The sequence below is a fragment of the Oncorhynchus tshawytscha genome, linkage group LG09, assembly GCF_018296145.1.
Source record: "Oncorhynchus tshawytscha isolate Ot180627B linkage group LG09, Otsh_v2.0, whole genome shotgun sequence".
In the NCBI taxonomy this organism is placed as follows: domain Eukaryota; kingdom Metazoa; phylum Chordata; class Actinopteri; order Salmoniformes; family Salmonidae; genus Oncorhynchus; species Oncorhynchus tshawytscha.
Genome location: NC_056437.1, coordinates 23001626 through 23015206, shown reverse-complemented (window position 1 = coordinate 23015206; position 13581 = coordinate 23001626). Strand labels below are relative to the sequence as shown.

At 42.8% G+C, this 13581-nt stretch overlaps 1 protein-coding gene across 5 annotated transcripts in view; it reads left to right on the top strand.

Moving 5' to 3' along the window:
- LOC112257599 (protocadherin alpha-C2) overlaps positions 1-13581 on the top strand; it is a 62563-nt gene that overhangs the window by 23099 nt on the left and 25883 nt on the right. The window lies entirely within an intron of this gene.

Sequence of the window (13581 nt, the reverse complement as noted above, 5' to 3'; positions counted from 1 at the left end):
GTGACTCAACCCACTCAACCCACTCAGTCCCCTCCTAGGGACTGCATGGAAGAGCACCAATAAACCAGTGACTCAGCCCCCGCAATAGGTTTAGAGGCAGAGAATCCCAGTGGAGAGAGGGGAACCGGCCAGGAAGAGAAACAAGGGACATCCGTCGCTCCAGTGCCTTTCCGTTCACCTTCACCCTCCTGGGCCAGACTACACTCAATCATAGGACCTACTGAAGACATGAGTCTTCAATAAAGACTTAAAAGGTTGAGACCGAGTCTACGTCTCTCACATGGATAGGTTAACATTACGTCTCCGAATGACATCACCAAGAGGTCAAATATATTGTGAATACAATAGTGGTCCTAAAACAGAACCTTGAGGAACCCCGAAATTTACAGTAGATTTTTGAAAAGACAAACCATCCACAGAGACAAACTGATATCTTTCTGACAGATAAGATCTAAACCATGCCAGAACTTGTCCATGTAGACCAATTTGCGTTTTCCAATCTCTCCAAAAGAATGTGGTGATCATGATATCAAAGCAGCACTAAGGTCTAGGAGCACAAGGACAGATGCAGAGCCTTGGTCCAGTATGCAGCTTGAAGGTTTAAAGGCCAAGACAATTTTCATCAATGTGTCAAGAGATATAATATTAAAACACTTGAGTGTCTCCCTTAATCCGAGGTCCTGGCAGTGTTGTGCAAAAACTTAGGACAACTGAGCTTTGGAGAAATATGCATATTTAAAGAGGAGTCCGTAATTTCCTTTCTACTGATCATGATCTTTTCGTCAAAGAAGTTCATGAATGTATCACTGCTGAAGTGAACACCATCCTCTCTTGGGGAATGCTGCGTTTTAGTTAGCTTCGCGACAGAATCAAAGTAAATGTTGGATTGTTCTTATTCTCCTCAATTAAGTTGTAAGAATAGGATGATCGAGCAGCAGCGAGGGCTCTTCAATACTGCACGGCATTGTCTTTCCAAGCTAGTCGCAAGACTTCCAGTTTGGTGTAGTGCCATTTCCGTTCAAATTTTCTGGAAGCTTGCTTCACGTCCAGGGTATTTTTCGTATACCAGGGAGCTAGTTTCTTATGACAAAGCTCTGTGAGCTCTGTTAGGTGGTTAACCAATTTTTGTATTCTTACGTCCTTGGGTAGATGAAGGGAGTCTAGAAGGGCATCAAGGAATCTTTGTGTTGTCCGAGAATGTATAGCACAGCTTTTGATGATCATTGGTTGGGGTCTGAGCAGATTATTTGTTGCGATTGCAAACATAATAAAATTAAACATAAAAAACCATTAAGATCCACAATATTTATTCCACGGGACAAAACTAGGTCAATAGTATGACTGTGGCAGTGAATAGGTCTGGAGACATGTTGGACAAAACCCATTGAGTCGATGATGGCTCCGAAAGCCTTTTGGAGTGAGTCTGTGGACTTTTCCATGTGAATATTAGTCACCAAAAATTAGAATATTATCTGCCATGACTACAAGGTCTGATAGGAATTCAGGGAACTCAGTGAGGAACGTTGTATATGGCCTAGAAGGACTGTAAACAGTAGCTATAAAAAGTTATTGAGTAGGCTGCATAGATTTCATGCCTAGAAGCTCAAAAGACGAAAACGCAGTAATTTTTTATTTTTTTATTGAAATTTGCTATTGTAAATGTTAGCAACACCTCCACCTTTGCGGGATGCGCGGGGGATATGGTCACTAGTGTAACTGTCACGTTCTGGCCTTAGTTCTTTTGTTATATATTTGTTTTAGTATGGTCAGGGTGTGAGTTGGGTGGGTTGTCTATGTTCCTTTTTCTATAATTTGGGATTTCTGTGTTTGGCCTGGTATGGTTCTCAATCAGAGGCAGCTGTCTATCGTTGTCCCTGATTGAGAACCATACTTAGGTAGCCTGGTTTCACTTTTGAGTTGTGGGTGATTATTTTCCGTGTCAGTGTTTGTTTCCACACGGAACTGTTTCGGTTTTGTTCAGTGTTCTTATTAAAAACCAAGATGAACACTTACCACGCTGTGTATTGGTCCGATCTTTGCTACTCCTCCTCTGAAGAGGAAGCCGTTACAGTAACCAGGAGGAGAGGCCTCATTTAAATTCATCAGGCTTAAACCATGTTTCAGTCAGGCCAATCACATCAAGATTATGATCAGTGATTAGTTCATTGACTATAACGACATTGGAAGTGAGGGATCTAACATTAAGGAGCCCTATTTTGAGATGTGAGATATCACAATCTCTTTCGAATAATGACAGAAATGGAGGTCTTTATTCCAGTGAGATTGCGAAGGCGAACACAGCCATGTTTAGTTTTGCCCAGCCTAGATCGAGGCACAGACACGGTCTCAATGGGGATAGCTGAGCTGACTACACTGACTATGCAAGTGGCTCCACTAAACTGGCAGGGTGGCTAACAATCTGCTGCCTGGCCTGCACCCTAACTCATCGTGGGGCGAGAGGAGTTAGAGCCCTGTCTATGTTCATAGATAAGATGAGAGCACCCATCCAGCTAGGATGGAGTCCGTCACTCCTCAGCAGGCCAGGCTTGGTCCTGTTTGTGGGTGAGTCCCAGAAAGAGGGCCAATTATCTACAAATTCTATCTTTTGGGAGGGGCTGAAAACAGTTTTCAACCAGCGATTGAGTTGTGAGACTCTGCTTTGGAGCTCATCACTCCCCCTAAACTGGGAGGGGGCCAGAGACAATTTCGTGACCTCTGACTGTTTCATCCTAACATCGTTGGTGCCGACGTGGATAACAATATCCCTAAACTCTCTACACTAGTTTTAGCCTTAGCCAGCACCATCTTCAGATTATTCTTAACGTCAGTAGCCCTGCCCCCAGGTAAACAGTGTATTATCGCTGGATGATTATTTTTAAATCTAATACTACGGATAATGGAGTCGCCAATGACTATGGTGTTCAATTTGTCAGAGCTATTGGTGGGAGGCTTCGGCGTCTCAGACCCGTAACGGGAGGAGGAGAGACCAGAGAAGACTCGGACTCTGACTCGGACAGGTTGCTTAATGGTGAGAACCGGTTGAAAGTTTGTCGGCTGAATGAGCGACACCGGTTGAGCATTCCTACAGCATTTCCCTCCAGAAGTCATGAGAAAATTGTCCGGCTGCTGGGACTGTGCGAGGGGATTTATACTACTTTCTGTACTTAATGCTGGAACAAACGCTGTTTCATCCTTTCCTACACTTACATTACCTTTGCCTAACGATAGCTTCTAAAGCTGGGCTTGCAGCACGGCTATCCTCGCCTGGGCTGCCTCGCCATAAGGCGATGGTTCTCCTGTAAATTATGAGTACAGCGACTGCAGTTAGAGTCATAATGTTAATGTTACTGCTTAGCTTCGGCTGGTGGAGGTCCTGTAGAACCATGTCCAGATAAAGCGTCCGGAGTGAAAAAGTTGAGTGAAAAAAGTCGAACGAGGGAAAAATTTAAAATATAAAACGGCAATTAAAAAGTAAAAACCGTAAAGTTGGCAGGTAGCAAAGAAACGTTAGCAACAAACCGCACAGCAGCACATACTGTAAACAAGTCTACAAGTCTACATCAGCATTCTGCACTCTCCTAATTTACTGTTATTTGTCAAACATAGATCAACACAAACCTCAGCCTTTCCATTCTTACCACATTTATATAGGCTTTAAGATTATATTGAAGGTTATATTGCTTTACTGAACTTTACTGAACTGAACTTTAATCAGGTTGGTTCCAGATGAATGGGAATATCGTCATAAACCAAGTTTCCATCCACAGTTTTTATGCGAGTAAAGTTATAACATATACAAAAAATTATGAAAGCTGTGATGGAAACATGAAGTTTCGGTACAGTTTTATAAATCCCAACAGATAATTTGTTCGTTTGACATGGTGGGATCTTTTTCTGTCGGTAAAATGCATTATGCGAGAAATGTGTGCCTTTATGCGCAAATATTGATACCGTATAATAACCATCATATCTAAGTAATTTGGAGTCACGTTATTATATGGCGTGTGGTACTCCCACTACGATTTAGGAAACCATACAGTTTATTAGGCTACAGATTAAACTTCATAGGGTGGTGAATGTGAACTGTGATCTTGATGCTCCTTTCCAATAAATATTGAGGGTCTTATTCTGAGGATCAATGATTGACTGCGTTTGACAAATATAAATATTCTAGCTCTTATCCATAATAATCTCATAATATAGACTATACTGCACATCCTACCTGCACTGTAGGCTACCTGAGGTCTGTTGGCCAAAGTAGGCACATTTGCAATTTATCGCTGCGGTTTTTGTGACGAAACTATCGTTAGAGTTGAAAATGCCATGGAAACATATTGAACATTATATTTTTTATTAGGTACATGAAAACTTCAGCGAAAAAATACTTTTTGTTTGCACTACATCATCACGCACTAATTTTTATTAGCACAAAGTCCATTTGGGGGGGAAAACACCACTGTTGTGAAAATGCATATTTTCTTTATGTGGATTCTAGTATTCACATTAAAATAAAAATTGGATGGAAACCTAGCTATATCCTCACTTTCCCATTGATCTCCAATGAGCTATTGTGTGTGTGAATAAATAGGTTTCCATCCAATTGGCAACAAATTTTCATGCGAATATTCTAACATCTGCATAAAAACAATATGCACATTTCCCCACCAGAGATGTTTCCATCAAATTGACTTGTTGCCGATAAAAGGCCGTGCCTGATGAAGTAGTGGACATAAAAACGTTTGCGGTTAAACTCCTAAGTAAGGATAAAAAAATACAAGTTAAATGGTTTTGTAAAAAAAATGTTTTGAGTCATTTAGCGATTGTGCTCACACTGGTATTGGCTCGTGAGCCTAAAGGCGTCTACATTGCTTACCAGTGAAAACAGTTCGGAAGAGTTCGTGCATACATTATGACGACATTTGGTGAAGTTTTTGTTTGTTTTGGAATTCATTGAGGGATTTTTCGACTGTTCGGAACACAAAACATTTTCTGGAGGCATGTCCTTTCGGCGATGATTGGGTCAACAGCAGGGATACTTCAATAAAGTATTTGTTGTCATTCAACGAGAGACGACTCGTTTTCATGCACATTTTTTCCATTGAGAAATACTGCACCAAACATCTTAGTTCGATGTAATATTGCTCGATTAAGATCTCCTCGGAAAAAATAATTACAGATTTCTTGAGTTATCTCAGACTAATTTGGACTATTTTGGCTACCGTCTCAAAATGGACAAATCAATCAAATGTATTTACAAGGCCCTTCTTACATCAGCTGATGTCACAAAGTGCTGTACAGAAACCCAGCCTAAAACCCCAAACAGCAAGCAATGCAGGTGGAGAAGCATGGTACTATTGCTGTTTTTTTCCCTAGTTTTTCAAGCAAAGGTCTTTTAATAAGGCACTTTGCGAGATCTCTCTTTCGGTTTGCCTAGCTGAGTCTGGCTAGGCGCCAGCCGAACTGAAGCATGCTGAATCATTTAGCCAACAGCTCACACATATAGTGCGGGTATAGCCTATATGATACGATTATAATGGACAAAAGAGCGAGATAATTTGTATTTGTCAAATGGCAGCCAAGAATCAATCATCATGTCACCAGAATAAGACCCTTGATAGCATCACTTTCACCAGGATGTGAAGTTCATCATCATTTATTTCATCTGTACCCTAACAAACTGCATGGCCACTGTGGATGAGTCTGTGTTTAGAGACAGTCACAGATGTGCAGCCTGTTTAATTCACAAGTCAACCTCCATATAATCATGTTAACCTTTCTTTGCATGCTCTGTGTTTGGTCTGTGTCTGTGTTTGTCACAGCTTGTGTAGCCATCCTGTCATGGCCTCTCAGGGAACATATAGCTGTCATTCTAGAGGGGACTGTGACAATGTATACTGATTCAGTTAATTCAAACTTACATGTAAACTTCCCATCGACATCAATGCATGATTTCAGCTTATACCATGGCATTGTTGAATACCCCTTTCTGATTGGCATGAAGGGCATTCTAGAGAGTGCATTATTTCCCTATAATTGCCTATACTCTATGCCACTGAGCTCAGCTCTCTCTAACTGTGTGTTGTGGTTCTCACTGAGTATAGGTAATGATAGCATGTTTCTGTAATGCCATCCCATGGGTCAGTTGTGTATGAGTCCTTAACAGAGGACATGGATGACTCCAGCTGTAAGTGGGTCAGGCCTGTGGTTCCGCCTGGCCCATCTGGCAGAGAGAGATACATGGATTAGAGGGTCTTGGGTCTGCAAGCCGGAGCACTGGAGCAATCCCACTTGCATTATGTGTGGAAAGCAGGAGGATTCACTCTCACTGCTGCATTGAGAGCGATACTGCAGCCTCGCTCCCCAGAGAGACACGCCTGGGCTAGAGCCCTGCTCCTCTTTCTCTGTCTTTCTCTGTCTCCCTTTCTCTCTCTCTCTCTCTCTCTCTGTCTCCCCCTCTCTCTAATTTTTTCTCTCTCTCCCTGTCTCTTTCCCTTTATTTTCGCTCTGTTTTCACAGATTTCACAGTGTCTTCTATCACCATATAGAATCAGGATCTCATTAAAAGTGTTCTACACTTTTTTTCTCTAACTCTTTGTAAGTACTTCTAGAGTCAGTCTTACACAGAGCCCACTTCTATGTTGGGTGACTGGGATGAGGATTATGATTAAGACATTTTTTCACTTGTTGACCTTACAGACGAAGTGTGTCTCACACGGAGATAACACCTGTCACAAAGTGGCTGTATATGTCAATATTTCACTTACTTTTTATCCCATCCTGGTTGAAATTGAGAGTGAATGGTACAATCTTATTGTGAGATTTGATTTCCCCAGTCCACTTCCTGAGCTGTTGTCTGATAGATTACATTTCCCTGGGAGTCATACTGCTGGTGCTCTGGGGCGCCACAGGGACAATTACCCGTGCTATATTAACACTATTGTTCAGATAGCGTCCCCGAAAATTGTGAGTTTCTAAACTTTGTCTGTCTTTAGTTAGTAGTGCTGTAGGGCTGTCTCAGGAAGAGAGAAAATCATGTCCCTGCAGTGCAGCAAAGACAGAGCGGAGAGGAGAGGAGAGGAGAGGAGAGGAGAGGAGAGGAGAGGAGAGGAGAGGAGAGGAGAGGAGAGGAGAGGAGAGGAGAGGAGAGGAGAGGAGAGGAGAGGAGAGGAGAGGAGAGGAGAGGAGACGAGAGGGAATAGAAGAGACAGGATATCCTTTCATGCCTTCTGCTTTTGTTTGTACCTTAAGCGAGCCTGCTCCAAATGCCCAAGGGAATTCAGGAAGAATTTTACAATCATATTAATAGACTGATATATTTGGAAACATCTGTGTTTAATTTATGCTGAGTACTGCATTAAGGAGGGTGTGTAATGTGATATGCAGAGTCACACACACGCATTCTCACACACATGCACACACATTGGCTTGCAGGCTGTGTAGGATGCCTGCCAGTAATATTCCACTCTGTATTTCTCCACTGCACCACTGAAGCCAGATATAGGGCTATGCTGGGGGAAAGGTGTGGCTTCAGATACACACACTGTCACATGCAGGTCTCCCTCTGTCTTTTCTCATCCCCACCTTCTTGTATTGTGTCCTTCCCTACCCCATTCTCTTCCTATTTCCCTTTTTTCTCTCTCTTTTCGCCATCTCTCTCCTCTCCGTGCCACATCACCTGTGTGTTGCTTGGACAGATGAATCACAAATGTCAACTCTTCTATCGGTTATACAACCATCATTAGTCCACCCTCATCCATTAGTCTGCTCACATCCAAAGGTCATGGGTCAGACCCAAAGGCATAACATCATTACAGATCAGAGAGAGAGAGAGAGAGAGAGAGAGAGAGAGAGAGAGAGAGAGAGAGAGAGAGAGAGAGAGACTGACTGACTGACTGACTATACCTAGATATCCCTTTATCTGTACTATATCACTGCTGTAAGTATGCGATGTGTTTCTAGTCATGTCATTGTCTTCTAAGATGTACAGTATGTTCTTTATTATGCATTTCTATAGCTGCAAGGCCCAGGTCATGATAATCTAGTGTTTCGATCAGTCAGTCTTTTGCATGGCTTGGCTGGTATGTTTCTTTGGAGGGCTGCAGGTGGCAGACCAAGCTAAGCCGAGCTGGGTGCATTGGCTGCTAGCAAGTTCACTGGCGCCCTCTGTCTGTGTAGTGGTGGTGATGGGAGTTGTCTCTGGAAGTGTCTTTAGAAGGCTCCAATTTTGGATGTCTTACTCAGCCAAGAGATCTGTCCATTAGAACTCTTCAGTGCTTGAAATTGTTGGTAGAGTTCTACCTTTTTTACGTGTCAGTGATCCCCCACAATATCTGTGTGATGGGATGTTCTCTTTACCATGTTATGCATCAGCAGAGACACAGACAAAGATAAACACTGACTCAAGGCATGCTGGTTTATATTACTATGTCATAATAAATCCAGTTGACCTTGGAGGTCATGTATATGATGCAGATTTCTGAAATGAAACAGCTACATTCATCTGCTGCCACATTCTGTGCAAGTCAGGATTTATCTCCTTGTATAATGTTCACTACCAGCTAGTTTTGTATAAGTAAGTTACTGTTCAGGTTATTGTTCTAAAACAAACTAATCTCTCAATCCATAGGATAATGAGTACATGTGTAGTTGTTGGTTAAATTTAATATTAATTGTCACGTGCTTGACGTAGATATACAGTACCAGTCAAAAGTTTGGACACACCTACTCATTCCAGGTTTTTCCTTTATTTTTGACTATTTTCTACATTGTGGAATAATAGTGAAGACATCAAAACTCTGAAATAACACATGGAATCATGTAGTAAACAAATAAGTGTTAAACAAATCAAAATATTTGTTATATTTGAGATTCTTCAAAGTAGCCACCCTTTGCCTTGATGACAGCTTTGCACACTCTTGGCATTCTCTCAACCAGCTTCATGAGGTAGTCACCTGGAATGCATTCCAATTAACAGGTGCATTTTTAAAATTTAATTTGTGGAATTTATTTCCTTCTTAAATAAGTTTGAGCCAGTCAGTTCTAGGGGTGGTATACAGAATATAGCCCTATTTAGTTAAATACGAAATCCATATTATTGCAAGAACAGCTCAAATAAGCAAAGAGAAACGACAGTCCATCATTTCTTCAGTCAATCCGGAAATGTTCAAAAAGTTTCTTCATGTCCAGTTGCAAACACCATCAAGCGCTATGATGAAACTGGCTCTCATGAGGACCGCCACAGGAAAGGAAGACCCAGAGTTACCTCTTCTGCAGAGGATATGTTCATTAGAGTTAACTGCACCTCAGATTGCAGCCCAAATTTAAAAGCTTCACAGAGTTCAAGTAACAGACACATCCCAACATTAACTGTTCAGAGGAGACTGTGTGAATTAGGCCTTCATGGTCGAATTGTAGCAAAGAAACCATTACTTAAGGACACCAATATGACGATGAGACTTGCTTAGGTCAAGGAACACAAGCAATGGACATTAGACCGGTGGGAATCTGTCCTTTGGTCTGATTAATCAAAATGTGAGATTTTTGGATCCAACTGCTGTGTCTTTGTGAGATGCAGAGTAGGTGAACGGAAGGTCTCTGCATGTGTGGTTCCCACCGTGAAGCATGGAGGAGGTGTGAAGGTGTGATGGTGCTTTGCTGGTGACACTGTCACTGATTTATTTAGAATTCAAAGCACACTTAACCAGCATGGCTACCACACCATTCTGCAGCGACACACCATTCCATCTGGTTTGCACTTTTTATTTGATTTTTTATTTAACCTTTATTTAACTAGGCAAGTCAGTTAAGAACACATTCTTATTTACAATGACGGCCTACCCCGACCATACCTTAACCCTGACGACGCTGGGCCAATTGTGTGCCGCCATATGGGTCTCCCAATCACGGGGGCTTGTGATACAGCCTGGAATCGAACCAGGGTTTGTAATGATGCCTCTATCATTGAGATGAAGTGGCTTAGACCACTGCGCCACTCGGGAGCCCATAGTGGGACTATCATTGTTTTTTCAACAGGATAATGACCCAAAACACACCTCCAGGAAGTGTAAGGGCTATTTGACCAAGAAGGAGAGTGATGGAGTGCTGCATCAGATGACCTGGCCTCCACAATCACCCAACCTCAACCCAATTGAGATGGTTTGGGATGAGTTTGACCGCAGAGTGAAGGAAATGCAGCCAACAAGTGCTCAGCATATGTGGGAACTCCCTCAGGACTGTTGGAAAAGCATTCCTGGTGAAGCTGGTTGAGAGAATGCCAAGAGTGTGCAAAGCTGTCATCAATGCAAAGGGTGGATACTTTGAAGAATCTCAAATATAAAATATATTTAGATTTGTTTAACACTTTTTTTGGTTACTTCATGATTCCATATGTGTTATTTCATAGTTTTGATGTCTTCACTATTATTCTACAATGTAGAAAATAGTACAAATAAAGAAAAACCCTGGAATGAGTATGTGTATCCAAACTTTTGACTGGTTCTGTATAATAGCACATACTTAGGAACTAATATACCTGAATTGCTCCTCTGATAGCTAGATATATTGAGGTGTTCGGATAGACAGGGCAGAATTCAGCAGGCACTGTGAAATGTGCACTATGTTGGAACCTCATACAATACTGCAGTGAGTAATGGACACTAGAGGGCACCCAATGTCAGATCTAGTCTGTGATCACACCCTTCAGCTGCAGGCTGCGGCAGTGTCCAGTCTCCGCTTGAGAACAAGAGAGGGGAAGAGAGAGCTGGATAAATAACTGGAACAAGTGGGAGAATGGAGTTTGATAAAGGGAGGGATAGAGAGAGATCGAGAGAGAGAGTTTGTCTTGAGTGGTCCATGTAGCTGTCGTGCCTGTAGCTGGTTGTGTGTCCTCAGTTGCTCTTGCTGAGGGTGTTGTTCTGCTGTGGTGGGGGCTGTCTGTCTGCTCTTGCCGAGGGTGCTGTTCTGCTGTGGTGGGGGCTGTTTCTCTACTCTTGCTGAGGGCGCTGTTCTGCTGTGGTGGAGGCTATCTGTCTGGTCTAGTTGAGGGTGCTATTCTTCTGTGATGGGGGCTGTATGTCTGCTGTTGATGAGGGCGCTGTTCTGGTGTGGTGGGGGCTGTCTGTCTGCCGTTGGTGAGGGCGCTGTTCTGCTGTGGTGGGGGCTGTCTGTCTGCCGTTGGTGAGGGTGCTGTTCTGCTGTGGTGGGGGCTGTCTGTCTGCTGTTGGTGAGGGCGCTGTTCTGCTGTGGTGGGGGCTGTCTGTCTGCCGTTGGTGAGGGTGCTGTTCTGCTGTGGTGGGGGCTGTCTGTCTGCCGTTGGTGAGGGTGCTGTTCTGCTGTGGTGGGGGCTGTCTGTCTGCCGTTGGTGAGGGTGCTGTTCTGCTGTGGTGGGGGCTGTCTGTCTGCCGCTGGTGAGGGTGCTGTTCTGCTGTGGTGGGGGCTGTCTGTCTGCCGCTGGTGAGGGTGCTGTTCTGCTGTGGTGGGAGCCGTCTGTCTGCCGTTGATGAGATGGAGTGCATGTCTGAACTCTGGTGTCTCAACCGCTTTGGGTGTGAGTTCAGATCCCAAAAAGAATGTACCACTTTCTGGAGTTCATAGGTCATCATTATCTTGTGTCAACAGGAAGGTGAATGGAACGAAGCCATAAGCCTTTAATCCACTTAGACAGACCCCAACCCCCCATCTCACTGTCCTGTGTCCTCCCCTGTTCATCTCGCTCTATCTATATGTATCTAGTTGAAATTCAAATAAGCTTTATTGACAGGAGAGGTACCATCCAATGTTGCAAAAAGCCATTTACAGTACACAGAAATAACACACAAGACATTGCACAAGTAATCAAAATACCACACAGAATAAAATAATGGACTGGAAATGGATGTTCATTCCCAACTCTATGCTCGATCTCTCTCTCTGTCTCTCTCTCTCTTTCTTTCATTCTCACTCGAAGAAGTATTTATATTTTCAACTTGTGTTTGCACAGAATCATTTTGAACTTTCTGAGAGGCACAGTTCTGGGACGCAAAGACAACCCCCTGACAGTTTTGCATTTACTTTTTGTATGTTGTGTTTTGGAATTTGCTATTTTTTATAGAACAGGAGAAATGTACCTATCTCTTTTACTCACACTTCCGAGATCTCTTTCACACACTGTATCTACAGTATCTGTGTACTCTTTATTGTGTTTCTGTCTTTCCATCTTTCTATGTCACTCTCTTCACCTCTCAATATACAGTATCTCTCTTCCTGTCTGTGTCAGATATCTTCCTGGTCTTGTTGATGAAAAGCAGACCGAGGTCATTAGAACACAGTGTCACTTAGTGTTCCTGTGAAATGTGCTCTGGACCTGTCGTTCTTGACTCACTTGGAAGGGTTGTGTTTTATATACACAGTGAGGATGATATATCTCAATCAGAGTCTACAACAGGAAATGGCTCTTATTTACAACGTGGACAACAGGTGGGGCAGCTGCCTGACAAGCTCCTTAAAAGAGACAATTAGATAGACAAGATTTAAGATATGAGCCAGAAGAGGTACTTTTCCCTGCTGCAGGAGCCAGGTGGAAGGATTGTGCTGCTGTGTGTGTAATTGATAGGATTGTGTTGTTTTTCAGGCTGTGATAACCAGTCCCTCCAGCTGAAAGACTAAATGTAATTTTGTTTTCTAATCTCATGTCAACAGATGAAAATCAGGATATAAAACCAGGAGATGACTTATTCATTAAAGTATTTAGTTACTGCTACTCTTATTTGTTAGTGTAAAGTTGGGAAATTATGCAAACTGTCTAAGTGGAACCATTCCAGATGTCATTTTCCCTTTGGTTCTTCAGTAACCAACACCATAACATGACATGATTGATAAAGGTTTTGCTGGTGTGCATCAACAGAATCTCTAGAATAGATTGGCTATGTTAGATATGTCTAGGTGACCTTTCCACCCAGTATTCCTTTGCGAGTCCAGCTCAGAGTTGTCATTTCCTCTTCTTGTGATGGGGTCAGGGTGTCTTGGTCAGCCAGAGTCGTTAGGATGTGGGTTACCCATTGCATGAGGTGAGGACTGCGGATATGGGCTGGCTGCTCAGTGCATCAGTGACCTGTAGTCCGCTGCTTACTGCAGGAATAATTCACCCAGATCCCAAGATCCCCTGATTCGTTCGGAATCATCTGTCCTCACAATGACACATAGCCTTGCTTGGGTTTAGACTTACAAGTCCATGGGCCTGTGTTGGAGATAATGGGCTTTTCGGTAATGAGTCAGAGCCGTTCTCTCTTTCTCTCAAACACACACACACACACACACATACACGTCGCGACATCAAAAGTCAATAAACAGTACCTTTCACATTTGAGTTTACCTTATAAGCTCATAGAGTGTGTAACACAAGCAAATCATTCCATTCAACGGCCTGTTAGATATAGCTAAAGCTATTGACACACTGACTTCACTGCTCTCGGTACAAAATGTATTGAGCATCATTAACTTTGGTACTCAAGTTGTGATTTAATGCGTCACCTGAATTTATTTCACTGAAGTCAGCGCCCCAAACAAAGTGTTGCTCAGCAAATACATGACATTGGCAACACACTA